A 27,802-nucleotide genomic window follows, 5' to 3' on the forward strand; every position below is an offset into this window, starting at 1 on the left:
GCTTCTTGGCTGAAGTAGACACATGAGACTATGTGGGCAGCTCCTGTGTGGACGGAAGATGAGAGGGCAGAGGGGGTCAGAAGCTGGCTGAATGGACACAAAAAAAGAGAGAGTGGAAAGAAGGAGTGTGCTGTCTCATTAGCGGGAGAGCAACTAGGAGTATATAGGAAGATGTCTATAAATTTTTGTAAGAGAGACTGACTTGAATTTGTAAACTTTCACTCACAGTACAATGAAAACTTTCTTAAGAAGCACTCCTTTTGAAAGAAGTCTCTCCCATTTATCTGATCGCTCCTCCCTCTACCCAAGCCCTGGAACCTACTTTCAGTGGCATTCAATTTCTCTAGGCATGAGATAGGTCCTGCTGGGCACCATGAGCCATTCTCCTAGCTTTGGAGAAGGAACAAATTAACAAATGGGGGAAGAACAATCTGCTGGTTCTCCTACGCTGTGAACTCAGGACAGAAGCCGCTCCTATCCAGGCATAAGCAGTCTATGGACTTTGAATGCCTTTCACCCCTTCATGGAACTGTGCGGGCCCATTTCGGTAGCTTAGGCCCTTGTTGGTGTACTGCAACAGTGTACTTGCCTGAGGTCTGACTTGAACTGTTTCAGCTGTGGGGCAGAGAGTCAGAGTTTGGACATTCGACACCACTCTGCGTATTAAGCAGAGTCCTCGCCTACCCATATCAGTGGCCTGAGGACTGGTGGCTCCACCCATGTCACCTAGGCACCCATGACAGGAGTCCAAGGATAAGCGGTACCTCCCAGTCCTAACAACCAAAAGCATTGGGTACCCATTGTCCAGCTGCATAGCCCACCCTCCTGTGAGCTCTGGGGCACAGAGACACGCTTTCCTCACAGACACTCGGGGGGCAGTAGTTAGCCCCCTGCTTCTCTGAGAGTGTGAATCCCTGCTGCAACAAGATACCCGTGCCTACACCAAACACCCCTGCTCCTCTAAGACTGTAGATGAGAGACTACACCACACAGTTGGTGACAGACTACTTCGACAACTCAGCTGAATCCATACAAGAAAAGTTAATGGACTCCTAGGCTCATATACCTGGTAACAGCTCTAGTGATCTCGTGACAGGAGGTTAGAGCTTCAGAGGCACCAATAATCAAGCTAGCTCACTCGATCAGCTTATTTGGGCATATCAAAACAAAACAAAACAAAGCAAGAAGCTAGGACACGGTAAGGAAACATAAAGTAAATTAATATAATAACTTATGGATGGCTCAGAAACAATAGTCAATATCAAATCACATAAAGAAGCAGACCATGATCGCTTCAACAAGCTCCCGAAACAAAGAATCAAGAAATCTGGACGAAGATATAGTCCTGGAATTACCAGAAGTAGAATACAAGAGATTAATATACAGAACTCTTCAAGAGATCAGTAAGGAGATCAGGCAAAACGCAGAACAAGCCAAGGATCACAGAGAGAACACAGCCGAGGAAATTAAGAAGGTTATTGACAAATTGAATAGGATGCAAGGATCCAAAGAGAGAGAGCAATCAGAAATTCAGAAGATTAACAATAAAATTTTGGTATTAGACAACTCAATGGAAAATTAGAGGAGCAGAATTGAGAAAATGAAAGTCAGAATTAGTGATACCAAAGATAAAACTCTTGGCACCAAAATATTTGATGAAAAATCAGATAAAACTGACACTCAAAGCCTGGGAAGAAATGCTTTCTTCTCAACTAGAATTTGTTTCAGGATCTTCAGGCTGTGAAAACAGACAGGGTTTTTTTTACCAATATTAAGAAGAGCATCAGCTGTGAAATTCTCTCTCCCTCTAGTGTTAGGGATTGAATCGTGTCCCCTGAAGGGAAATATCAAAGTCCTAACCCCTATGCCTGTGAACGTGACGTTTTTTGGGGTAATAGGGTTTTTCTTTGAAGGTAAATCCACTGTGGGTGGACTCAATGTCCACTCGCAATGACACTATAGGACTGAGTAGAAGCCCACTGCCACATCTTTCTCCTGCTCTTTGAAGAGAGTATCAGTTATGTAATATCAGAGAAGGGTGGGTCCTAGTCCTAATCCTTTCTGAGTGCTGTTTCATAAAAGAGAAGAGACGTGCAGAAAGGTTCAGGCATAGGAAGTAGACCACATGTGAGGCTCCCTCACAGACCAAGGAATGCCAGGAGATACCCAGGGACTACTGACAAAGATGGTTCCTCCTGCCTGAGCCACACCACTGCCCCACACCACTGAACTCCTAGAAATTTCACTGAGGTGGAAGGAGCCTGAATTTTTGTGGGATTTATTTCCCAACTCCTAGCACGCAAGTGTTTTACCAATAAGTCTAGAGTCATTGGCACTTCGTCCTTACTAGGTCCAATCAGCGTAGGGTCATCAATGTAATGGACCAGTATGATGGCCTGTGGAATGGAAATGCAATCAAGGTCCCTGAGGTCTGAATTAAGACATAGGTCTGGAGAGTTGATATATCACTGAGGTAGGACAGTGGTGGTGTATTGCAGGCCCTTCCAGCTGAAGAAAACCTGCTTCTGGTTTTTCTACAAAAGTGAAAATGGGAAAACAGCACTGGTCAGACCAATAGCTGGATACCAGGTACCAAGAAATATATTAATTTTCTCAAGCAATGAAAACAAATCTGGAAAGGCAGCTACAATTAGTCACCACTTGGTTAAGTTAATGGTAATCCACTGTCATTCTACAAGATCCACCTGCTTTTTGCAAAGGCCCAATAGGCGAGTTGAATGGGGATGTGGTGGGAATCACCATCCCTGCTTTCTTCAAGCCCTTGATGGTGGCAGTACTCTCTGCAATTCCTCCAAACATGCAGTATTGCTTTTGGTTTACTTTTTTCCTAGATGCGGGCAGTTCTAATGGCTTCATATTGGTTTTTCTTACCCTAATATCCCTATTCCTATTGTCATGGATCCAGTGTGGCTGTTCTGCCAGTTGCAGAGTACATCTATTCTGATTATGCATTTTGTACTGGGGAAATCACTACAGGATGGGTTCAAGGACACAATGGACACACTGTGAGACAAAACTGAGCTAAGACTGCAATAAGAATCTTACCATCATATGCCCCTACTCTGACTGGTGGGCCACAGTGATATTTTGGGTCTCCTGGAATTAGTGTCAGTTTAGGCCCAGTATCCAGTATTGCCTGAAAATTCTGATTATTTCCTTTCCCTCAAAGAACAGTCACTCTCATAAAAGGCTGTAGATGGGAGGGGGGGCCAAGATGGCTGACTAGGTAGACGCTACCTCGGATCCCTCTTGCAACAAAGACTCAGAAAAACAAGTGAATCGATCACATACATGACAATCTACAACCCTGAACAACCAACACAGATTTAAAGAGTTGACCTGAGTGACAGAGACGGAGAACGAACAACTACGGGGAAGCAGGGACTGTTTTCGCAGCCTGGAGCCAGCGTCCCAGTCAGGTAACCTTGGCGTCGGGCTTAGGACTGGGCGCAGGGGAGAGCTGAGCACGGCATCCTCTCACGCGTTAAACACAGGGGCAGCCCTACCCCCCTGAACTGACCCCGGGAGGGGGCCCAGCCGGTCTGCGCTGGGGGCGTGGCGATGCGCCTGGTGGCAGGAGAAGTCCCCGGGAGGCAGTGACTGGTTTTGGAGCTGGAGTGCAGTGTCCCAGGCGGGGAACCATGGCACTGGGCTTTGGACTGGGCACAGGGGAGCTGAACACGGCATCCAGTCAGGGCGCAAACATGGGGCACAGCCCTACTCCCCTGAACTAACCCCGGGAGGGGGCCCAGCCAGTCCGCGGGGGCGGTGCGGCTATGTGGCTGGCCGGACGAGAAGTTCCCCGGAGGCAGCGACTGATTTTGGAGCCGGGAGTGCAGCGTCCCAGCAGGGGAACCTTGACGCTGGGCTTTGGATTGGCAGCGGAGGATCTGACCGGGCTTCAGCGGGCCAGACCCTCGGGGACAATCTCCACAGAGCCAGCACACATAGGCGACACGCCCCGCAGGAATCTCAGATAAAATAGTCATCCCAAGCAAGATAAGCAACTTTGGCTATATTCCGGGGTGCTACTCTCTCCTGTTTTTCTGAACCCTCCCCTCCCCTTCCCAGGCGGCTTCATTAACCCTGGAATTTCCTGAGCCAGAGGGAGAACGGCTCCTCCGCAGCTTTGCTTTTCCTTTTTTTTTTTTTTTTTTTTAGTCATTTCCTAACCCATTCTTCCGACCTGAGAGAAGCAACCACAAAAAACCCAGGGACCAAAAATCCTTCCCTAATTGGACTAAAAACACAGAACCAGCTCCAGCCAAGCATATATGATCCAAATCTCCAGCTTTCATCCTTACAGGGAACAAGGTGGCTGTTATAATGCAAAGGCAGTTCTGATAGGGATCTGACTGCATTTTTTTTAGCGGATTTACTGGAAAACCAAGTTTCCCAGGTCTGATATCTCTGTTTATTCAACAGAGCCCTAACTGACCCACAACATGGAACTGAGGGCTGAAGCTCCCCCCAGACCACCTAGCCTCTTGCCTTAGGGGTCTAAGGAGGGTGACACCTACGAGTCAGTAGAGGTACTTGCATTGGGGGCCTAAGGTACAGCTGCAGAGCCCTCCCACCAAGGTGCTATAGGAATAGAGACACACCTACCTCACTGACACTTGGGGGAAGCCTGTCAGCATCCTGCCCCCCTCCCCGGAGTGTGAACCCCAGCTGCTAGTAGAATCTGGTGCACACAACTATCACCACTACTTCTCGAGGTAGATAGGTGTTAGGGTGCAGCACACACTTGATGACCCAAAATCAGATTCTACTCAAGAATAGTGAATAGACTCAGGCATATATATCTGGCAACAGTCCAAACCAGCTGGTAATAGGTCATAAGTAAGTCAAGGGCTACAACAAACAAGACAGCACAATCTAGTAGCCCATCCACTTATATTGAAAGAAAAGAAAACAAGATGAGACTCAGTGAGCAAATATAGAATAAAGCACTAGTATAAATTTTTTTTTTTTTTTAATATCTTAGTGATGGCTCGGAGACAGCAGTTGATATCAAACCACATAAAGAAGCAGACCATGACAGCTTCTACAACCCCCCAAACAAAAGAATCAAAATCTTTCCCAAATGAAGATACAATCCTGGAATTATCAGATACAGAATATAAAAAACTAATTTACAGAATGCTTCAAGACATCAGGGATGACCTCAGAAATGAAATAAGGCAAACTGCAGAAAAAGCCAAGGAACACAATGATAAAACAGTTCAAGAACTCAAAAAGATTGTTCAAGAACATAGTGGAAAAATTAATAAGTTGCAAGAATCCATAGAGAGACAGCATGCAGAAATCCAAAAGATTAACAATAAAATTACAGAATTAGACAATGCAATAGGAAGTCAGAGGAGCAGACTTGAGCAATTAGAATGCGGAGTGGGAAATCTGGAGGACCAGGGAATTAACACCAACATAGCTGAAAAAAAAAATCAGATAAAAGAATTAAAAAAAATGAAGAAACCCTAAGAATCATGTGGGACTCTATCAAGAAGGATAACTTGCGTGTGATTGGAGTCCCAGAACAGGGAGGGAGGACAGAAAACACAGAGAAAATAGTTGAAGATCTGCTGACAGAAAACTTCCCCGACATCATGAAAGACGAAAGGATAGCTATCCAAGATGCTCATCGAACCCCATTTAAGATTGATCCAAAAAGAAAACACCAAGACATATTATCATCAAACTTGCCCAAACCAAAGATAAAGAGAAAATTTTAAAAGCAGCCAGGGAGAAAAGAAAGGTCTCCTTCAAGGGAGAATCAATAAGAATAAGTTCAGACTACTCAGCAGAAACCATGCAGGCGAGAAGGCGATGCGATGACATATACAGAGCACTGAAGGAGAAAAACTGCCAGCCAAGGATCATATATCCAGCAAAACTCTCTCTCAAATATGAAGGCGAAATTAAGATATTTACAGATAAACACAAGCTTAGAGAATTTGCAAAAACCAAACCAAAGCTACAAGAAATACTAAAGGAAATTGTTTGGTCAGAAAACCAATAATATCAGACACCAGCACAACACAAGGTCACAGAACAGAACATCCTGATATCAACTCAAATAGGGAAATCACAAAAACAAATTAAGATTAATTAAAAAAAAAAAGCTCAAAACAGGGAATCATTGAAGTCAATATGTAAAAGATCACAATAATCAAAAAGAGGGACTAAATACAGGTGGCATAGAACTGCCATATGGAGAGTGATACAAGGTGATATAGGATAATACAAGTTAGGTTTTTACTTAGAAAAATAGGGGTAAATATTAAGGTAACCACAAAGAGGTATAACAACTCCATAACTCAAAATAAAAGCCAAGAAAAACATAATGACTCAGCAAACATAAAGTCAAATACTATGAAAATGAGGATCTCACAATTTACAAAGAAAAACGTCTCAGCACAAAAAAGTAAGTGGAAAAATGAAATTGTCAACAACACACATAAAAAGGCGTCAAAACGACAACACTAAACACTTATGTATAATTACGCTGAATGTAAATGGACTAAATGCACCAATAAAGAGACAGAGAGTCCCGGACTGGATAAAGAAACACGATCCGTCTATATGCTGCCTACGAGAGACACACCTTAGACTTAGAGACACAAACAAACTAAAACTCAAAGGATGGAAAAAAAATATATCAAGCAAACAATAAGCAAAAAAGAAGAGGAGTAACAATATTAATTTCTGACAAAATAGACTTTAAACTTAAATCCACCACAAAGGATAAAGAAGGACACTACATAATGATAAAAGGGACAATTGATCAGGAAGACATAACCATATTAAATATTTATGCACCCAATGACAGGGCTGCAAGATACATAAATGAAATTGTAACAGAACTGAAAAGTGAGATAGACACCTCCACAATTATAGTAGGAGACTTCAACACGCCACTTTCGGAGAAGGACAGGACATCCAGTAAGAAGCTCAATAGAGACACGGAAGACCTAATTACAACAATCAACCAACTTGACCTCATTGACTTATACAGAACTCTCCACCCAACTGCTGCAAAGTGTACTTTTTTTTCTAGCGCACATGGAACATTCTCTAGAATAGACCACATATTAGGTCATAAAAGAAACCTCTGCAGAGTCCAAAACATCGAAATATTACAAAGCATCTTCTCAGACCACAAGGCAATAAAAGTAGAAATCAATAACAGAAAAACTAGGGAAAAGAAATCAAATACTTGGAAACTGAACAATACCCTCCTGAAAAAAGACTGGGTTATAGAAGACATTAAAGAGGGAATAAGGAAATTCATAGAATGCAACGAGAATGAAAATACTTCCTATCAAAACCTCTGGGATACAGCAAAGGCAGTGCTCAGAGGCCAATTTATATCGATAAATGCACACATACAAAAAGAAGAGCCAAAATCAGAGAACTGTCCCTACAACTTGAACAAATAGAAAGTGAGCAACAAAAGAATCCATCAGGCACCAGAAGAAAACAAATAATAAAAATTAGAGCTGAACTAAATGAATTAGAGAACAGGAAAACAATTGAAAGAATTAACAAAGCCAAAAGCTGGTTCTTTGAAAAAATTAACAAAATTGATAAACCATTGGCCAGACTGACAAAAGAAATACAGGAAAGGAAACAAATAACCCGAATAAGAAACGAGAAGGGCCACATCATAACAGACCCAACTGAAATTAAAAGAATCATATCAGATTATTACGAAAAATTGTACTCTAACAAATTTGCAAACCTAGAAGAAATGGATGAATTCCTGGAAAAACACTACCTACCTAAACTAACACAATCAGAAGTAAAAAAAAACACAATCAGAAGTAGAACACCTAAATAGACCCATAACAAAAAAAGAGATTGAAACGGTAATCAAAAAACTCCCAACACCCCTGAGGGAGCAGGAGATCAGTGGGATACAGACCCCAAATTCTCATAAAAAGACCAAACTTAATGGTCTGACTGAGACTGGAGGAATCCCGGTAGCCATGGTCCCCAGACCTTCTGTTGGCACAGGACAGGAACCATTCCCGAAGACAACTCATCAGACATGAAAGGGACTGGTCAGCGGGTGGGAGAGAGACGCTGATGAAGAGTGAGCTAATTATATCAGGTGGACACTTGAGATTGTGTTGGCAACTCTTGTCTGGAGGGGGGATGGGAGGATAGAGAGAGAGAGAAGCCGGCAAAATTGCCACGAAAGGAGAGACTGAAAGGGCTGACTCAAGAAGGGGAGAGCAAGTGGGAGTAGAGAGTGAGACGTATGTAAACTTGTATGTGACAGACTGATTGGATTTGTAAACGTTCACTTGAAGCTTAATAAAAGTTAAAAAAAAAAAAAAAAACTCCCAACAGAAAAAAGCCCTGGCCCGGATGGCTATACTGCAGAGTTCTACCAAACGTTCAGAGAAGAGATAACACCACTACTACTAAAGGTATTTCAAAGCATAGAAAATGACGGAATACTACCTAACTCATTCTATGAAGCCACCATCTCCCTGATACCAAAACCAGGTAAAGACATCACAAAAAAAGAAAATTACAGACCCATATCCCTCATGAACATAAATGCAAAAATCCTCAACAAAATTCTAGCCAATAGAATTCAACAACATATCAAAAAAAAAAAAAATTCACCACGACCAAGTGGGATTTATACCAGGTACGCAAGGCTGGTTTAATATTAGAAAAACCATTAATGTAATCCACCATATAAATAAAACAAAACACAAAAACCACAGGATCTTATCAATTGATGCAGAAGAGGCATTTGACAAAGTCCAACATGCATTTATGATAAAAACTCTCACCAAAATAGGAATTGAAGGAAAATTCCTCAACATAATAAAGGGCATCTAAAAAAAAAAAATTTTTTTTTTTTTTTTCAAAGCCAACAGCTAACATCACTCTAAATGGAGAGAGCCTGAAAGCATTTCCCTTGAGAACGGGAACCAGACAAGGATGCCCTTTATCACCGCTCTTATTCAACATTGTACTAGAAGTCCTAGCCAGAGCAATTAGGCTAGACAAAGAAATAAAGGGCATCCGGATTGGCAAAGAGGAAGTAAAATTATCTCTATTTGCAGATGACATGCTCTTATACACAGAAAACCCCAAGGAATTCTCCAGAAAACTACTGAAACTAATAGAAGAGTTTGGCAGAGTCTCAAGTTATAAGATAAACATACAAAAATCACTTGGATTCCTCTACATCAACAAAAAGAACATCGAAGAGGAAATAACCAAATCAATACCATTCACAGTAGCCCCCAAGAAGATAAACTACTTAGGAATAAATCTTACCAAGGATGTAAAAGACCTATACAAAGAAAACTACAAAGCTCTACTACAAGAAATTAAAAAGGACATATTTAAGTGAAAAAATATACCTTGCTCATGGATAGGAAGACTTAACATAGTAAAAATGTCTATTCTACCAAAAGCCATCTATACGTACAAGGCACTTCCGATCCAAATTCCAATGTCATTTTTTTAAGGTGATGAGAAACAAATCACCAACTTCATACGGAAGGGAAAGAAGCCTCGGATAAGCAAAGCATTACTGAAAAAGAAGAAGAAAGTGGGAGGCCTCACTCTACCTGATTTCAGAACCTATTATACAGCCACAGTAGTCAAAACAGCCTGGTACTGGTACAACAACAGACACATAGACCAGTGGAACAGAATTGAGAACCCAGACAGAAATCCATCCACATATGAGCAGCTGATATTTGACAAAGGCCCAGAGTCAGTTAATTGGGGAAAAGATAGTCTTTTTAACAAATGGTGCTGGGATAACTGGATATCCATTTGCAAAAAAATGAAACAGGACCCATACCTCACACCATGCACAAAAACTAACTCCAAGTGGATCAAAGACCTAAACATAAAAACTAAAACGATAAAGATCATGGAAGAAAAAATAGGGACAACCTTAGGAGCCCTAATACAAGGCATAAACAGAATACAAAACATTACCAAAAATGAGGAAGAGAAACCAGATAACTGGGAGCTCCTAAAAATCAAACACCTGTGCTCATCTAAAGACTTCACCAAAAGAGTAAAAAGACCACCTACAGACTGGGAAAGAATTTTCAGCTATAACATCTCCGACCAGCGCCTGATCTCTAAAATCTACATGATTCTGTCAAAACTCAACCACGAAAAGACAAACAACCCAATCAAGAAGTGGGCAAAGGATATGAACGCACACTTCACTAAAGAAGATATTCAGGCAGCCAACAGATACATGAGAAAATGCTCTCGATCATTAGCCATTAGAGAAATGCAAATGAAAACTACGATGAGACTCTATCTCTCTCCAACAAGGCTGGCATTAATCCAAAAAACACAAAATAATAAACGTTGGAGAGGCTGCAGAGAGATTGGAACTCTTATACACTGCTGGTGGGAATGTAAAATGGTACAACCACTTTGGAAATCTATCTGGCGTTATCTTAAACAGTTAGAAATAGAACTACCATACAACCCAGAAATCCCACTCCTCGGAATATACCCTAGAGATACAAGAGCCTTCACACAAACAGATATATGCACACCCATGTTTATTGCAGCTCTGTTTACAATAGCAAAAAGCTGGAAGCAACCAAGGTGTCCATCAGCGGATGAATGGGTAAATAAATTGTGGCATATTCACACAAAGAAATACTACGCATCGATAAAGAACAGTGACGAATGTGTGAAACATTTCATAACATGGAGCAACCTGGAAGGCATTATGCTGAGCGAAATGAGTCAGAGGCAAAGGGACAAATATTGTATAAGACCACTATTATAAGATCTTGAGAAATAGTATAAACTGAGAAGAACACATACTTTTGTGGTTACGAGGCGGGGAGGGAGGGAGGTTGGGAGAGGGTTTTTTTACTGATTAATTAGTAGTTAAGAACTGCTTTAGGTGAATGGAAGGACGATACTCAATACATGGAAGGTCAGCTCAACTGGTCTGGACCAAAAGCAAAGAAGTTTCTGGGATAAACTGAATGCTTCAAAGGTCAGCGGAGCAAGGGCGGGGGTTTGGGGACCATGGTTTAAGGGGACTTCTAAGTTAATTGGCAAAAGAATTCTATTATGAAAACATTCTGCATCCCACTTTGAAATGTGGCGTCTGGGGTCTTAAATGCCAACAAGCGGCCATCTAAGATGCATCAGTTGGTCTCAACCCACCTGGAGCAAAGGAGAATGAAGAACACCAAGGTCACACGATAACTAAGAGCCCAAGAGACAGAAAGGGCCACATGAACCGGAGACCTACATCATCCTGAGACCAGAAGAACTAGTTGGTGCCCGGCCACAATCGATGACTGCCCTGACAGGGAGCACAACAGAGAACCCCTGAGGGAGCAAGAGATCAGTGGGATGCAGACCCCAAATTCTCATAAAAAGACCATACTTAATGGTCTGACTGAGACTAGAGGAATCCCGGCGGTCATGGTCCCCAAACCTTCTGTTGGCACAGGACAGGAACCATTCCCGAAGACAACTCATCAGACATGAAAGGGACTGGACAGTGGGTAGGAGAGAGATGCTGATGAAGAGTGAGCTATTTATATCAGGTGGACACTTGAGACTGTGTTGGCATCGCCTGTCTGGAGGGGGGATGGGAGGATAGAGAGAGTTGGAAGCTGGCCAAATTGTCACGAAAGGAGAGACTGGAAGGGCTGACTCATTAGGGGGAGAGCAAGTGGGAGTACGGAGTAAGGTGTATATAAACTTATATGTGACAGTCTGACTTGATTTGTAAACGTTCACTTGAAGCTCAATAAAAGTTAATAAAAAAAAAAAGTTTATCCCGGTTTCATGTAAAAAAGCCCAGCTGATATTTGAAATACCTTTAGCAGGAAAACGGTTATGATCACATCATCTCAACAGTGGAAGGTACTTGTAAGGCTGAGTGAGAGGCATTTCATCTTTTCCCCGGATGTGGGGCGCACGCAAGGTTTCCCTTAGACCTGGCTCCAGGCAAGCACACTGTCAGGGTTCCTTCTCTTCTACCCCTAGCTATAAGGCTTGCGGCCTTCTAGCCGCAGATGGGGAGCGATGCCGATGCGGGAATCAACTGCAAATCGAAAGAAACTAGCCAGTGCGTAATAAAATAAGCCCCAGACACAGCCGTGGCTCGGATTCGAACCGAGGATGCTGGGGCCAAAACGCAGTACTCACCAGTGTACGATCATGGCGCACCACAAACCTACCAGTGCTCACTCATTTCTTTAAACTTTATTGACATGGAAATATTCATACTGTTTTAGTGTTTTGTTCTTGAACAGCCACAGGTGGTCTGCTTTTCTCCCACTTCCTGCGGTCTCTCAGCTCCTCCCTTCCCACTGTGCACCATTCTCTCCTCCCCAGCACCTCGCCGGAGTCTCAGCACAGGCCTCCTAGAGGTCTCGTTCTCGTCCACGCCTCCCTGCTTTCCTTCGCTCGTCTTCACCGTTCCACACTCCCCACTTATTTTCGCGCTCCCGCCCCGCCGACTGCAACCGGGGCAAGCGGGGGGCGTCCAGAGCCGGGCGGGTGGTCGAAGGCGGAACAGCCGTATCGTGGCCCCTCCTGGGCTCGGGCAAGTGTCCAGACCCGGGGTCTCCGGGGGTCGCTGGCACCTGAGGCGAACGAGGAGCAAGGAGGCGAGGAGTAAGGAGGGGAGAAGGCCATTCGGCTGTCCTCCTAGCTTCAGACTCACCCAACGCACTGATTTTAAGGCGATGAACAACACGATGTGTCGCCTCAACCTGCGGTGTTGTGGAGGCTTTGCTCAAGTCGTACCGCAGAAAGCCGCTGGCACCGCCTAGTGGTTCATATGCGTTTACTCTGTGTTGAAACAAGAGAGGTTACTTGTCGTCTCTGTAGCACAATCGGTCACCGCGTTAGGGTGTTTACCGAAAAGTTCGTGGTTCGAGCCCACCCAGGAACGTGCCTCAGGTTTTATAAGTGTTAAGATGTCCCCAGAGTTTCTGCTCCTTACATCTTACTATATAAAGGCAGAGAGCAACCTTAGTTAGCCCTCTATCCTCCTCTTTTTTGGAAACTGAGAACTCGGAAATGATTGAAAGAGAGGAAACATCAGAGTTGTTTTTGACTAAGAAGTTTTTTCTCCCACATTTTTTTGTACTCTTTTTTATTTAAACCCTGGTGGCGTAGTGGTTAAGTGCTACGGCTGCTAATCAAAGGGTCGGCACTTCGAGTTCACCAGGCGTTCCTTTCGAAACTCTATGGGGCAGTTTTACTGTGTCCTATAGGGTCTTTATGAGTCGAAATCCACTCGACGGCACTGGGGTGGTGTAGTGGTTAAGTGCTATGGCTGCTAACCAAAAGGTCGGCAGTTTGAATCCACCGGGTGCTCCTTGGAAACCCTGTGTGGCAGTTCTACTGTGTCCTATAGGGTCGCTATGAGTTGGAACCCATTCGACAGAAACAGGTTTGGTTTTGGTATTATTTATTGAACCCTTTGGTAATTAAGTTGGGTCTATGGTTTCATGATTACAAATAAAGCTGTAATCACCATTAGCTGTCTAGCTATCCGTTTACAATCCCTCGTTCTGTTTCTTTAGCAATCCTGCCTAAGACACTCTCATTAACTTGAGAAATCCCAGGTCAAGGGCAGCGTTTCCCACCGTCCTTCATAAAATCACCACCATAGAATGCTTTGAGGACGCAAAGATAGTTCCCTTAAATGTATTTCTCACAGACTTGTCAAAGGCTATGTTTTCCTGATCACACCTGGGGCTGTAGATGTGGGCGAATGAACAGGCCTTAGGTGATAAATTTACTGTAGCTTTCCAATCCCCCTAAGGGTTTCGGGTTTTTCCTCTACAATAAATTCATCGATGTCGTTCTGGCATTTCAACTTCATTTACTGTAGGCCACGTTTGGGAGCAAGTTTTCAGTCAACTGTTTCAAGTGAACAATTTAGAATTGCTGACAGCTGCTCAGACAAATACTTTGGCTCCAGAATTTCTACCTAGTGCACCAATATCAGTAAGTAAACCTAGCCGTATCCAACATGATATTCCTTCTGCTCTGCTTCTATCCCTTGTGGATCCATTTCCATAGATGCACTTCAGGATTTAGTGGCACTGGGTTTTCTTGGTTTTTTCAACTGGCATAAATCTTGCAGTACTATTGGTTGTATTGCACCTTCCTACAAAAAAAAAAAAAAATTTTTTTTTTTTTTTTATGGGTCATCACAGTTAGTGCATTTCCCTCTGGGACTTTAAGGGACTCTGACTCTAGATCTTAAGCAATGGGAAAGAGTAGCAATGGGCTCTGAGGAGTAAAAAAGGAACTGTTTCCGCCTGGTTTCGAACCGGGGACCTTTCACGTGTGAGGCGAACGTGATAACCACTACACTACGGAAACCAGGTAAGTGGCCTCACCTCAGAATTTTTCCTTGAAAAATTTTAAGACTGGCAGTCTGAGTACTTTGGTTTCCAACAAACGAAATTCAACTACATTTAAAATTCAAGTGCCAACAGCAAAGTGCTGCAGAAATCCCTCCGGAAAATCACCAACAATCCATTCAGGCAAAGGAGTCTAAGGCTTCCCTTAGGCCCTAAGATGGTTTTCTGTGCCAATCAGGGAAGCTAGGACTACTGAGGCGGGCGGGGTGGTGGTGTAGGGGGGGCATGGCCCTTCCTCGGGCTTTGGGACCGCGCAGCTCACTAGAGTTTCCATTTTCAGAACTAAGTTCCTCTGGGACTCTCCAGCTCCCCACAGCTCAGGCGCTGTGAACACAGTCACCCCGGGGCATGGGACCAGGGCCTCGGTGGCCCCTTTAAGGGCGCTGGTGCTCTTGACAAATGATCCCTGTCTCCATGAAAAGATGTTCAATGTCATTACTGGTTATTCATCCCCCCACTTGCTGTTAGTTGCCATGGAGTCGATTAGGATTCATGGCGACCACATGAGTGCAGTGCAGAAGTGCCCCATAGGGTTTTGAAGGCTGTAACTTGGTGGTGCAATGGTTAAAGCGCTCGGCTGCTAACTGAAAGGTCGACAGTTCGAATCCAGGAGCCTCTCTGCGGGAGGAAGATGTGGCAGTCTGGTTCTGTAAAGATCACAGCCTTGGAAACCCTATGGGGTAAGTCTACTCTGTGCTATAGGGATGACATGAGTCAAAGTCGACTCCATGGCAATGGCTTTGAGTTTTGGATCTTTCAGGAGCAGATTGCCACACTTTTCTTCCGAGGCCCCTCTGCGTGGTTTCCTACCACAAACCTTTCAGTTAGGAGTCGTGTGCTCAATTGTTTGCTGGAAAACCAGAAAACAAGCATTGTTGAGGATGTGGAAAGTTGGAACTCGCACCCATTGCCGGTGAGATTGTAAAATAGGACAAGCTCTGTGGAAATACCTTTGGCAGTTTCTCAAGAGTTGACCATAGAATTACCAAATGACCCAACACTTCCACTAGGTATATACCCCCCAAAATTGAAAGCAAGAACGCAGATACTTGTACACCAATGCTCATTGTAGCATTATTCACATTATCTGAAAGGTGTAAACAACCCAAGTGTCCATCAACAGATGAATGGATGAACAAATGTGGTCTATCCATACAATGGAACATTACTCAGCCATAAACAAAAAGGAAGTTGTGATACATGTTAAGACATGGATGAACCTAGGAAAATTATGCTGAATGAAAGAAGCCAGACACGAATCGACAAATATTATATGATCCCACTTAGTTGGAATCTCTAAGATAGCAAATGCATGGAGATCAAAGTTTATTAATGGTTACCAGGGGCAGGTGGGAAGGAAAAGGCAAGAAAGATTGCTTAAGGGGCACTGAATTTCTGTTAAGGATGATGAAAAAGTTTGGAAACGGATAGTAGTGATGGTTCCACAATATGGTGAACAAATTACTGTCACTGAATTGTGCACATAAAGTGGTTGAAATGTCAAGCGTTTTGTTATCTATTTTATCACACACACTCTCAAAATGATCCACACTTCCTGTCCACCCAGGAACACTAGAACCCTCCCTCCAAGCCCTACCCTGCACTTTCCCTGGGGCCTGACCTGCCCTATTTCTTCAGAAGCCCTTTTGCCTCAGCTCCTCCCCTCTGTCCCCCCTCTGACACTTGTGGAGTCTCTTGTTCTGTCCCACTCAATTTCAGTCCACTACTCTAATCATCTCTTCATGTTTTAGCCGTACCTTAGCAAAGGCTGAGACATGTGTCTTAGGGCACTTGGCTCTTTGAAAATATCTAACAAGCAACACAGGCCAAGCCAGCCTTGAAGACCTGCACTGGATTCTTTACAGAGGCAGAGAAGAGCGGGCTACTGGAGAGCCACAAACTCACAGTGTGCGCCCCGCATAAAGCACACCTGGGCCGGGCCCCGTTCAAGAAACGGGGAGGGGGTGGGGGGAAGCGCTTTCTGAAGCTTCTCTGAAGACAGAACCCGAAGGGAGTTGGTTTCTTGACCCGGAGAGGACAGTCGAGCGGAGGGGTCTCAGGCATGTCCCCAACTCTCCAAGACAGGCCAGGAACAGGCTGATTTTGAGGGACAGAGCCAAAGAAAGGGGGCAAAGGCAGCCCAACCCCATGCTCTGAAATTAAGGGTCTCGAACCCTAAGTTCTGAGCGAGCGGAGGGCCACGCCTTAAATTGATCTCCTTCCTTTATCAGGAGAGACATTGGTCCAAATTCAGAGCTCAGGATAATGCAGTAACTGTATAGACCAACGTCCACATTTGACGGACAAAAAACCAAAAAGGTCCATTGCGGTCGAGTCTACTCCGACTCATAGCGAGCAGAGTTAACACCCGCTTGGGGTTCACCAATGAACGGGTGGTGAATTCGAACTATCGACTCTTTAGATAGCAGCCTAAGCTCTCAACCACTGTACCAGCAACGAGAACGCTTAAGTTTTCAAACAATGAGATATGGAGTCTGAGGAAAAGACCCGAGGCAAGGAGATTTTGCAGTTATTTGCCTGAGCACATGGAAGGGTGGATTTGCCACCGACAAAGATGGGAAAACCGCAGGGGCAGAGGACTTTAGGGGGAATTCCGGAGTTCGATATGGGGTCCCGGGGTCCTGGTTCCAAGAGTGATTCATTCAGGCTGTCTCCGTTTCTATATCCATCTGAACCCTTTTTGATGTTGGAGTTCTCGGGGGCTCATGCTCGGCCCCCTTTCCAACCTGGGCGCCTCCTCCCTGCAGGCTCGTCCCCTGCGCGGGACCCGGCCACCGTCTCTCCATACGCTGCCGCCGCGCAAAGGCGCATCTCTAGGTCAGGTCTGAGGTGCGGCGAGGAAAAGCCACCTCGCTCTGAAACTTGCGGAGACCTGACAGCGCTCGGCGTGCGGCAAGCTGGCTCTCGTTTTGGAGAAGGCAAGGAGGAAAGGGCCTTGGGAGACGATCGCTGGAGGAGATGGCAGCATCCAGGAAGGTAGGCATCTCGGCTTCCCTGAGTTGGGTCCAAAGAGATGTACTGTCTCAAAGTAGGAGTTGACAGACTTCCAAGCAGATCTCTGGTGGCCTAGTGGCTAGGATTCAGCGCTTTCACCGCTGTAGACCGGCTTCGATTCCCGTTCAGGGAAAGCTGTTTTGCGACGTCCCTTCACCCCAGGAAATCTTCTTTAGCCTTGCTTGATGCAGAAGAGTCCCAGCATCGCCCAGCCTTGGAGAGGTGAGAAGCCATGAGGAGGTGTTCAGCGGCTCGGGGCCCCCAAGAACTCCATCCTGCTCTGCGCCACCGCGAAACACCACTGCTGCTGTGGGCCTCATCTTAAAAACCTATCCTTTCGCTTTCAGAACGTTTATCTCAAGAGAACGAAGTAGAACCTGGGAGGAGAGCTCTAAATTTTCCTTTTCAAAACAATTTCAAACATAAAAACACTGAAAGAGTTGTATGTATATATTCTTCATGTACATTTACCAATGAACATTTTCCACTTTTGATTTGTCTGTCTTTTGGGGTATATGTATTTTCTACCCCATTTCAGAGTAACTTGCAAATATGTCAGGATCCTTTGGCTACTCCTTTCCTTTGGCAATATCGCTCTAAACCAGCCTCTTGGGGACTTTTCCTCTTTGTCCTCTCAAAAAGGCCCCTCTTGCCCCTTCAGCATAAACTCTCAGGTGCAACCTGGGGCCCCTCCAGGAATTACAAAGACTCCAATCACTGGGAAAATCTCAGGTGTTTAGAGATTACCTCTCAAGAACCAGGGAAAAAATCCAAATCTTTTGAGTAAAAATTAATTGTACACTCCACAGACATGCTCATTTGCCCCTACTTTTATCCCCTGGAAAGATCCAGAAGGGACACTACCTTCAACAAGGCTGTGAGAAATAAACCCTACAGAACTGTTTTCACATCCTCAAAGAACTCTGTGGTGGCAATTTTATGAAAGACAGTGGGAACTGCTACCATGGAACTGGGATCATTGAAATGAATGGGGATGATGGGAAGATAGGATTGGAAGGGTCAAGTCACAACATTTAAGCCTAAAAGACAAGGTGACCTCAGTTACTACACTGAGTACAGAGCTGAAGCAGTAATCAGAATGGTTTGTCTCTCAAAGGTCTTTGGCATTAACTTCTTGGTCAGTGTATCTGGAAATGCCATAGATGGGCAACCTATTAAAGTCTTACTTGATTTGCATAAGCATAAACACTCTAAGTCTGGCAAATATAGTCCTACTTGAATCACAGCAATAGAAAGCCACAGACCCTCAAAAAATATACAAGCACAGAGCTCTTTGAAAGAAAGAGAGGTAAATCCCCTCAAGGAAGAACCTGTTTATAGAGTCAAAAATCAATTCTCTTAGGCCTTTAGCCAAATGGCATATTCCCACCAAGGTTATCTGAGTAGAATGACCTCTTAGTAAATATTATTTTATACCAGAATATTTGGAATTTACACCATAATAGTATAAATACTTAGGTGTGTTATTAGTTCATTTTCATAATTTGAAAATATTTTAGAAGAATTGTCATCAGGGTTGATCATCAGTGAAACTAGAATGAGTCAAATTTAGAATGTGAACATCTATTTGACTTCGACTATCATGAGATTTACCTTTCCTAGGAAGCAAAAGTAGAGTAGAGAAATGTATATTTCAACAGAACTTAATATTTTTAGAGGAGTAGATGAAATTATTTATAGGTTGTTTTAGTTACCAGTTCAAAAAATTATTAAGGTAATCACTGGACTTGTAACGTGTGGTGGTTCATGTTGTGTGTCAGCTTGGCTGGGCATCATTCTCAGTGATTTGGCAGTTATGTAGTGATGTAATTTGGCAGTTATATAGTAATGTAGTCATCCTGCATGATGTGATCAGACATGATCAGCCAGTCAGTTGTAAGGGGATTTTCCTCGGTGGTTTTGCCTGCATCCAATACGTGTATAGATGTTTTGGCAAAGCATGCTTGCTTGCTCTGGATCCTGCATCCAGCTGGTCATCATCTGACCTCCAGTTCTTGGGACTTTAGCCAGCAGCCTGCCACCTTACCTGCTGATCTTGGGTTCGTCAGCTCCTGCAGGTACGTGAGGCGGGAGAGGTCTGACCCAAAGACTTGGGCCTTGCTATCCTCTACAACCATGTGAGCAATTTCCTTGAGATAAAGCTCTCCCTGTCTCTCTCTCTCTCTAGTTCTAGGGCGATATATATATATATATATATACACAACCACACAGTTATACACATACACACATCCATACACACACTTCATTGGTTTTGCGTCTCTTCAGAGCCCAGCCAATACATTTGGTACTGAGACTGGCTCCAGAGAAACAGAATCATCAGGATGAGTTTTCTAAGTTGGTTCTCAAGTCTTACTAGCCTTAAAAGCACTGACGACTCTGCCTCCAGTATCAAAAAGGGTAATGCTGATCCATGGCATGAGGTGGCAATTTTAATACGCAAAATATCAGAAATAGATCGTGTATTGGTGAGAGGCGAGGCTTCTGGTGATCAAATGTTTCAAATATTTCCACCATTTTGTCAGAATGAGAATTATAAGGAAGCTGGTTGGTTGGTCCTACTTTCATTAGACAAAGTGGTGAGAGAGATGATCTCAGGGCATCAGAGTCACAGTTCAAGCGCCGTATAAAACTCCTCAAAGTTGCAACTTGTGCCCTGAAAGAAGGCCTTATTTCTTGTAGTAACAGAGCTGATATTGCCGAAAATCTAACACAGAGTCTTATTATAAGAGTGCCTGAATTACAATGCTAATTGAATTCCCAACCTCGAACAGTGTCTTAAATTAAAGTGAGGCATTGATTGATAAGAAATGGGACCCCGGAACTTGGAATGGGAACATATGGGCAGATAATCAGGGAGCTGGGGACACTGAGGCTCTAAATTCTGTTGAATCATTCCGGCCAGCAGAATCAGCACTCTTACACCCATCTGACAAGAACACCCCATCTTTCTCTGCTAAGCCGAGAAAAAAAAAAAAAAAAACATTGCTGTTTCATAGCAGTTGGTTCTGACTCGTAGTGACACCTAGGACAGAATAGAACTACCCCATAGGGTTTCCAAGGACCACCTGGTGGATTTGAACTATGGACCTTTTGGTTAACAGCTAAACTCATACCCACTATGGCACCAGGGTTTTGGCGAAGCCTCTGACCTCCAGTAAAACCATTATACCTTCCATCCCCTTCTGATGAGATTAACCCAACTGTTTCTGAAGAGCCTATGCCTCAGATATCACCTGAGGCGGCACCTGGTACCTTGCCTGATGCATCACCTGAGGTAGATGCCTTTCAAGGCATTGCTGAATATTCTCAGGACTCACTTCCACTGCTTATTTTTGCTTTTGGCCTCTAAGTAGACTTAAGTCTCGGAAAACCCCAAAAGGTAAAGTACAAAGTGTGAACAAGGAGGAGGAATGCCACACTCCAAAGGAACTGCTTGACTTTCCTAATATGTACAAACAGAAACCTGGGGAATATGTGTGAGAATGGCTATTAAGTGTGTGGGATAATGGTGCAAGGAACATAAACATGGATCAGTCTGAGTTTATTGATATGGGTCCACAAAGCACAGATTCTTCATTCAGTGTTTCTGCTCAAGAGGTTAGGAAAAGATCTAATAGTTTATTTGGTTGGGTCGATGAAGTATGGATTACATGGTGGCCTACAGTAAATCAAGTTGAAGTACAAGACCTGCCTTGGTATGCTGTAGAAGAAGGTTTTCAAAGGCTTAGGGAAATTGGTATATTAGAGTGTATTTATCAGTTTCGAACCACATGCCCACACATGGAGTGCCAGAGGACACACCATTTACCACAACACTGAGAAACAAATTTACAAAGGGGGGGGGTCCCAGAATACTTGAAGACTGCTGTGTTTACCCTTTTATGTGAGTAAGGCTTGGCAGTAAGAACTGCCCTAACTGAATTAAAACACCTACCTACAATGGGGCTGATTGGACCCCGAGGTCGTAGGGGCCAAGTGGCAGCACTCAATCGAAAAAGACAAGGTGGGAGTGGTTAGTGGTTATCACAATGCACAGCAGAGTCAAAGCAATAATCAGAATAGTCTGACTTGTATGGACTTATGGCATTGGCTACTGAGTCATAGTGTCCTAGGAGTGAATTAAGAAATCTACTAAATATTTACTTCATGTCTACAAGTAGAAGAATTCCAGGTCAAGGGAACAGCAGTCTAATGCAAATCACCAGAATGGAGAGTTGCAGCCCCTCAATCAATTCCCAGCCTAGAGCCTATTTACAGACCCACAACCCCTTATATGAAGGGGAAGCCAGGTCCCCTTGAGGAAAGGCCCCCTACACTGCCAAAAATTTGTGCTGTTAAATTTCTCCCAGCCTTCCCCAAAGTGATCTACAGCCTTTTATGAGAGTGACTGTTCACTGGGGCAAAGGAAATAACCAGACTTTTGGGGCATTCCTGGATACTGGCTCTAAACTGACATTAATTCCAGGAGACCCAAAACATCACCAGGGCCCACCAGTCAGAGTAGGGGCATATGAAAGTGAGATTCTTATTGCACTCTTAGCTCAGATTCACCTCACAGTGCGTCCCGAAACCCATCCTGTAGTGATTTCCCCCATTCCAAAATACATAATAGATTTCCTCAGCAACTGGCAGAGCCCCCACACTGGATCTCTGACAAGTGCAATAAGGGCTATCAGGTTAGGAAAAGCCAAGATGAAGCCATTAGAACTGCCTCTATCTAGGAAAATAGTAAACCAGAAGCAATACTACATTCTTGGAGGAATTGCAGAGAGTACTGCCACCATCAAGGGCTTCAAGAATGCAGCGGTAGTGATTCCCACCACATCCCCATTCAACTCACCTATTGGGCCTGTGCAAAAAACAGATACATCTTGTTGAATGACAGTGGATTACCGTAAACTTAACCAAGTGGTGACTCTAATTGTAGCTGCCGTTCCAGATGTGGTTTCATTGCTTGAGCAAATTAATATATCTCCTGGTACCTGGTATGCAGCTATTGGTCTGACCAATGCTCTTTTCCTATTTTCAGTTCTGAAGAAACACCAGAAGCAGCTTTTCTTCAGCTGGAAAGGTCAGCAATACACCTCCACTGTCCTGTCTCAGTGATATATCAGCTCTCCAGCCTATGTCTTAATTTAGTCTTCAGGGATTTAATTACCTTTCCATTCCAGAAGATGTCACACTGGCCCACTTCATTGATGACCCTACACTGATTGGACCTAGCATGGAAAAAGTGCAAATGACCCAGGACTTACTGGTAAAACACTTGCGTGCTAGAAGGTGGGAAATAAATCCCATAAAAATTCAGGCTCCTTCCACCTCAGTGAAATTTCTAGGAGTCCAGTGTTGTGGAGTAGTGGTTTGGCTCAGGCAGGAAGAACCATCCTTGTCGGTAGTCCCCAAGTATCTGTTGACATTCACTGGGCTGTGAGGGAGCCTCACATGTTTTCTACCCCCGTGCCTGACCCTCTCTGCATGTCTCTTCTCTTTTATGAAACAGCACTCAGAAGGGATTAGGACTAGGACCCACCCTTCTCTGGTATTACTTAACTGGTACTCCATTCAAAGAGTGGGAGAAAGATGTGGTAGTCGGCTTCTACTCTGTCGTATACAGTCACTGTGAGTCAGAGTTGTGTCTACCCACTGTGGATTTATTTTCAAAGAAATACTCTATTACCCCATAGAAAGTAACATTCACAGGTATAGGGGTTCAGACTTTGATATTTCCCTTTGGGGGACATGATTCAATCCCTAACACTAGAGGCAGAGAGAATACCATGGCTGATGCCCCTCTTAATGTCGGGGCAAAATCCTGTTTTCATAGCCTGAAGATCCCGAAACAAGTTCTAGTTGAAAAGAAAGTATTTCTTCCAGGGCTCTTAGTGCCCCCATCAGTTTTATCTGATTTTTCTTCAAATGTATTGGTGCCAAGTGTCTTGTCTTTGGTCTGACTATTTCTGACTTCCATTTCCTGAATTCTACTCCTCTGACTTTCTATTGAGTTGTCTAATTCTGAAATTTTATTGTTAATCTTCTGAATTTCTGATTGCTGTCTCTCTATGAATTCTTGCAGCCTATTTGTCATGATGCTCTTCAATAACCTTCTTAATTTTCTTTACTGTGTTATCTGTGTGATACTTGGCTTGTTCTACATTTTGTCTGATCTCCTTCCTGATCTCTTGAAGAGTTCTGTGTATTAATCTATTGTATTCAATCTCTGCTAATTCCAGGAATATATCTTCGTCCAGAAGACTCCTTCATTCTTTGTTTTGGGAGCTTGTTGAAGTGATCATGTTCTGCTTCTTTATGTGACTTGATATTGACTATTGTTTTTGAGCCATCTATAAGTTATTGTCTTAATTTACTGTTTTGTTCTTGAATAGCCACTGGCGCTCTGCTTTTGTCCCACTTCTTGAGGTCTCTGGGCTTCTCCCTCCCCATTGTGCTACACAATAGAAACCATTCTCTCCTCCCCAGCACCTCATCGGAGTCTCTGCAGGGGCCTCCTGGAGATTGCCTTCTCGCCCATGCCTCCCTGCTTTCCTCCCCTCTTCTTCACCATTCCCCATTCCCCACTTATTTTCCACAGTCCCACCCCACAGACCACAACCAGGGCAAGCCTGGAGCCTCCATGGCACTGGCGGGTGGGCAAAGGTGGAGCAGCTGTGTCGTGGGCCCCCTTGGGCAAGGTTGCAGACCTGAGGGTCTCTGGGGTTCGCTGGCACCTGAGGCGGACAAGGAGCAAGGAGGGGTGAAGGCCATTCAGCTGCCCCCCTAGCTTCAGACTCAACCAACGCACTGATTTTAAGGCCATGAACAACATGATGAGTGGTGTCAAATGTCAAAAACCTGCCTCTCCACTGCACAGCTGAAACAGTTGAAGTCAGACCTGGGGCACATACACCCAAGCCGAGCACCAACAAGGGCCTAATCTGCTGAAATGGGCCCACACAGGTCCATGCAGGGGTTAAAGGCATTCAAAGTCCATAGACTGCTTGTGCCTGGATAGGAGCTTCTTCTGCCCTGAGTTCCCAGCATAGGGGAGCCGGCAGATTATTTTTCCCCCATTTGCTAATTTGTTCCTTCTCCAAGTCTGAGAGAATGGTTTGGAGTGCACAGCAGGACCTGTCTCAGGCCCAGGGAAAACAAATTCTACTGAAGCCAGCTTGAGGCCTGGGGCAGAGGAAGGAAGGATCAGATAAAGGGGAATGTTCTTTCGAAAGGGGTGCCTTTTTTAAAAAACTTTTTATTGTGCTTTAAGTGAAAGTTTACAAATCAGGTCAGTCTTTCATACAAAAATTTATACACACCTTGTTATATACTCCTAGTTGCTCTTCCCCTCATGAGACTGCACACTCCTCTCTACTGTCTATTTTTGTGTCCATTGGGCCGATTTATGACCCCTCTGCCCTCTCATCTCCCATCCAGACAGGAGCTGCCCACATAGTCTCATGCCTCTACTTGATAAAAGAAGCTCACTCCTCACCAGTATCATTTTCTATCCCATAGTCCAATCCAATCCCTGTCTGAAGAGTTGGCTTTGGGAATGGTTCCTGTCTTAGGCTAACAGAAGGTCTGGGGACCATGACCTCCAGGGTCCTTCTAGTCTCAGTCAGACCATTCAGTCTGGTCTTTTTATGAGAATTTGAGGTCTGCATTCCAGTGCTGTCCTGCTCCCTCAGGGTTTCTCTGTTGTGTTCCCTGTCCGGGCAGTCATCGGTTGTAGCCAGGCACCATCTAGTTCTTCAGGTCTCAGGCTGATGTAATCTCTGGTTTATGTGGCCCTTTCTGTCTCTGGGGCTCATAATTACCTTGTATCTTTTGTGTTCTTCATTCTCCTTTGCTCTAGTTTGGTTGAGACCAATTGATGCATCTCAGACGGCCGCTTGCTAGTGTTTAAGACCCCAGATGCCACTCTTCAAGGTGGGATGCAGAATATTTTCTTAATAAATATTAGTATGCCAATTGACCTACATTTCCCCTGAAACCATGGCCCAAACTCCTACCCCTGTTATGCTGGCCTTCAAAGTGTTCAGTTTGTTCAGGAAACTTCTTTGCTTTTGGTTTAATGCAGTCGTGCTGACCTCTTGTGTGTTGTGTTTGTCTTTCTCTTCACATAAAATAGTTCTTGTCTACTATCTACTTAGTGAGTACCCCTCTCCCTCCCTCCCTCCCCACTATTCTAACAAGCAAAGAATATTTTCTTGCGTGTTTAAACTTTTTCTTGAGTTCTCATAATATTGGACTCATACAATATTTTCCTTTTGCAACTGACTAATTTCAGTCAGCATAATGTCTTCCTGATTCCTCCACATTATGAAATGTTTCACAGATTCATCATTGTTCTTTGTGGATGCATAGTATTCTATTGTGCGAATGTACCATAATTTATTAATCAATTCATCCGTTGATGGGCATCTTGGTTGCTTTCATCTTTCTTCTATTGTAAACAGTGCTGCAATGAACGTGGGTGTGCACATATCTGTACATATAAAGGCTCTTTATTTCTCTAGATATATTCCAAGGAGTGGGATTGTTGGATCGTATAGTAGTTTTATTTCTTGCCTTTTAAGGAAGTGCCAAGCCGATTTCCAAAGTGGTAGAACCATTTTCCATTCCCACCAGTAGTGTATAAGTGTTCCAGTCTCTCCACAACCTCTCCAACATTTATTATTGTGTGTTTTTTAGATTAATGCCAGCCTTGTTGGGGTCAGATGGAATCTCATTATAATTTCGAATTGCATTTCTCTTTTGGTTTTGGGTAATGCCTAATGATCGTGAGTATTTCCTCATGTATCTGTTAGCTACCTGAATGTCTACTTTAGTGAAGTGCCTGTTTGTATCCTTTGCTCATTTTTTAATTGGGTTATTTGTCTTTTTGTAGTTCAGTTTTTGCAGTATCGTGTAGATTTTAGAGATCAGATGCTGATCAGGAATGTCATAGCTAAAAACTTTTTCCATGTCTGTAGGTAATCTTTTTACTTTTTTTAGTGAAGTCTTTGGATGAGCATAGATGTTTGATTTTTAGGGGCTCCCGGTTATCTACTTTCCCTTCTGGTGTTTGTACATTGTTAATAATGTTTTGTATACTGTTTATGCCATGTATTAGGACTCCTAGCATAGTCCCTACTTTTTCTTCCATGATCTTTATTGTTTTAGATTTTATAGTTTGGTCTTTGATCCACTTTGAGTTCATTTTTGTGCATGGTGTGAGGTATGGGTTTCGTTTCAATTTTTTTAGCAGGTGCGTATCCAGTTATGCCAGCACCATTTGTTAAAGAGACTGTCTTTTCCACATTTAACTGACTTTGGACCTTTGTCAAACATCAGCTGCTCATAGGTGGATGGAATTATGTCTGGATTCTCAATTCTGTTCCATTGGTCTATGTGTCTGTTGTTGTACCAGTAGCAGTCTGTTTTGACTACTGTGGTGGTATAATAGTTTCTGAAATTGGGTAGAATGAGGCCTCCCACTTTGTTCTTCTTTTTCAGCAATGCATTACTTATCCAGGGCGTCTTTGTCTTCCATATGAGTTTGGTGATTTGTTTCTCCATCTCATTAAAAAATGACTTTGGAATTTGGATTAGAAATATTGTAGCTATACATTGCTTTTGGTAGAATGGACATTTTTACAATGCTAAGTCTTTCTATCCATGAGCAAGGTATTTTTTTCCAATTCTGTAGGTGTCTTTTGGTTTCTTGCAGTAGTGTCTTGTAGTTTTCTTTGTACAGGTCTTTTACCTCTCTGGTAAGATTTATTCTTAAGTATTTTATCTTCTTGGGGGCTACTATAAATGGTATTGGTTTGGTGATTTCCTCTTCGATGTTCTTTTTGTTGGTATAGAGGAATCCAACTGATTTGTATATGTTTATCTTGTATTCCAATACTCTGCTGAACTATTAGTTTCAGTAGTTTTGTTGAGGATTCTTTAGGGTTTTCTGTGTATACGATCATGTCATCTGCAAATAGAGATACTTTTTTCTTCCTTACCAATCTAGGTGCCCTTTATTTCTTTATCTAGAGTAATTGCTCTGGCTAGGACCTCCAGGACAACGTTGAATAAGAGTGGTGATAAAGGGAACCATCACTGTCTGATTCCCAGCGTCAAGGGGAATGTTTTTAGACTCCATTTAGGATGATGTTGGCTGTTGGCTTTGTATAAATGCCCTTTATTATGTTGAGAAATATTCATTCTATTCCTGTTTTGCTGAGAGTTTGTATCATGAATGGGTGTTGGACTTTGTCAAATGCCTTTTCTGCATCAATTTATAAGATGATGTGGTTTTTGTCTTTTGTTTTTTTATGTGATGGATTACTTTAATT

General features: G+C 43.5%; 1 non-coding gene across 1 annotated transcript; it reads right to left on the minus strand.

The window, feature by feature from the left end:
• Nucleotides 1-14,327: 14,327 nt before the first annotated feature.
• TRNAV-CAC (transfer RNA valine (anticodon CAC)) lies at nt 14,328-14,400 on the minus strand. Its single transcript has one exon. It is a non-coding gene; the product is annotated as a tRNA-Val (tRNA).
• Between the last annotated feature and the right edge of the window lie 13,402 nt (nt 14,401-27,802).

Source organism: Loxodonta africana, chromosome 3, assembly GCF_030014295.1.
Source record: "Loxodonta africana isolate mLoxAfr1 chromosome 3, mLoxAfr1.hap2, whole genome shotgun sequence".
Lineage (NCBI taxonomy): Eukaryota > Metazoa > Chordata > Mammalia > Proboscidea > Elephantidae > Loxodonta > Loxodonta africana.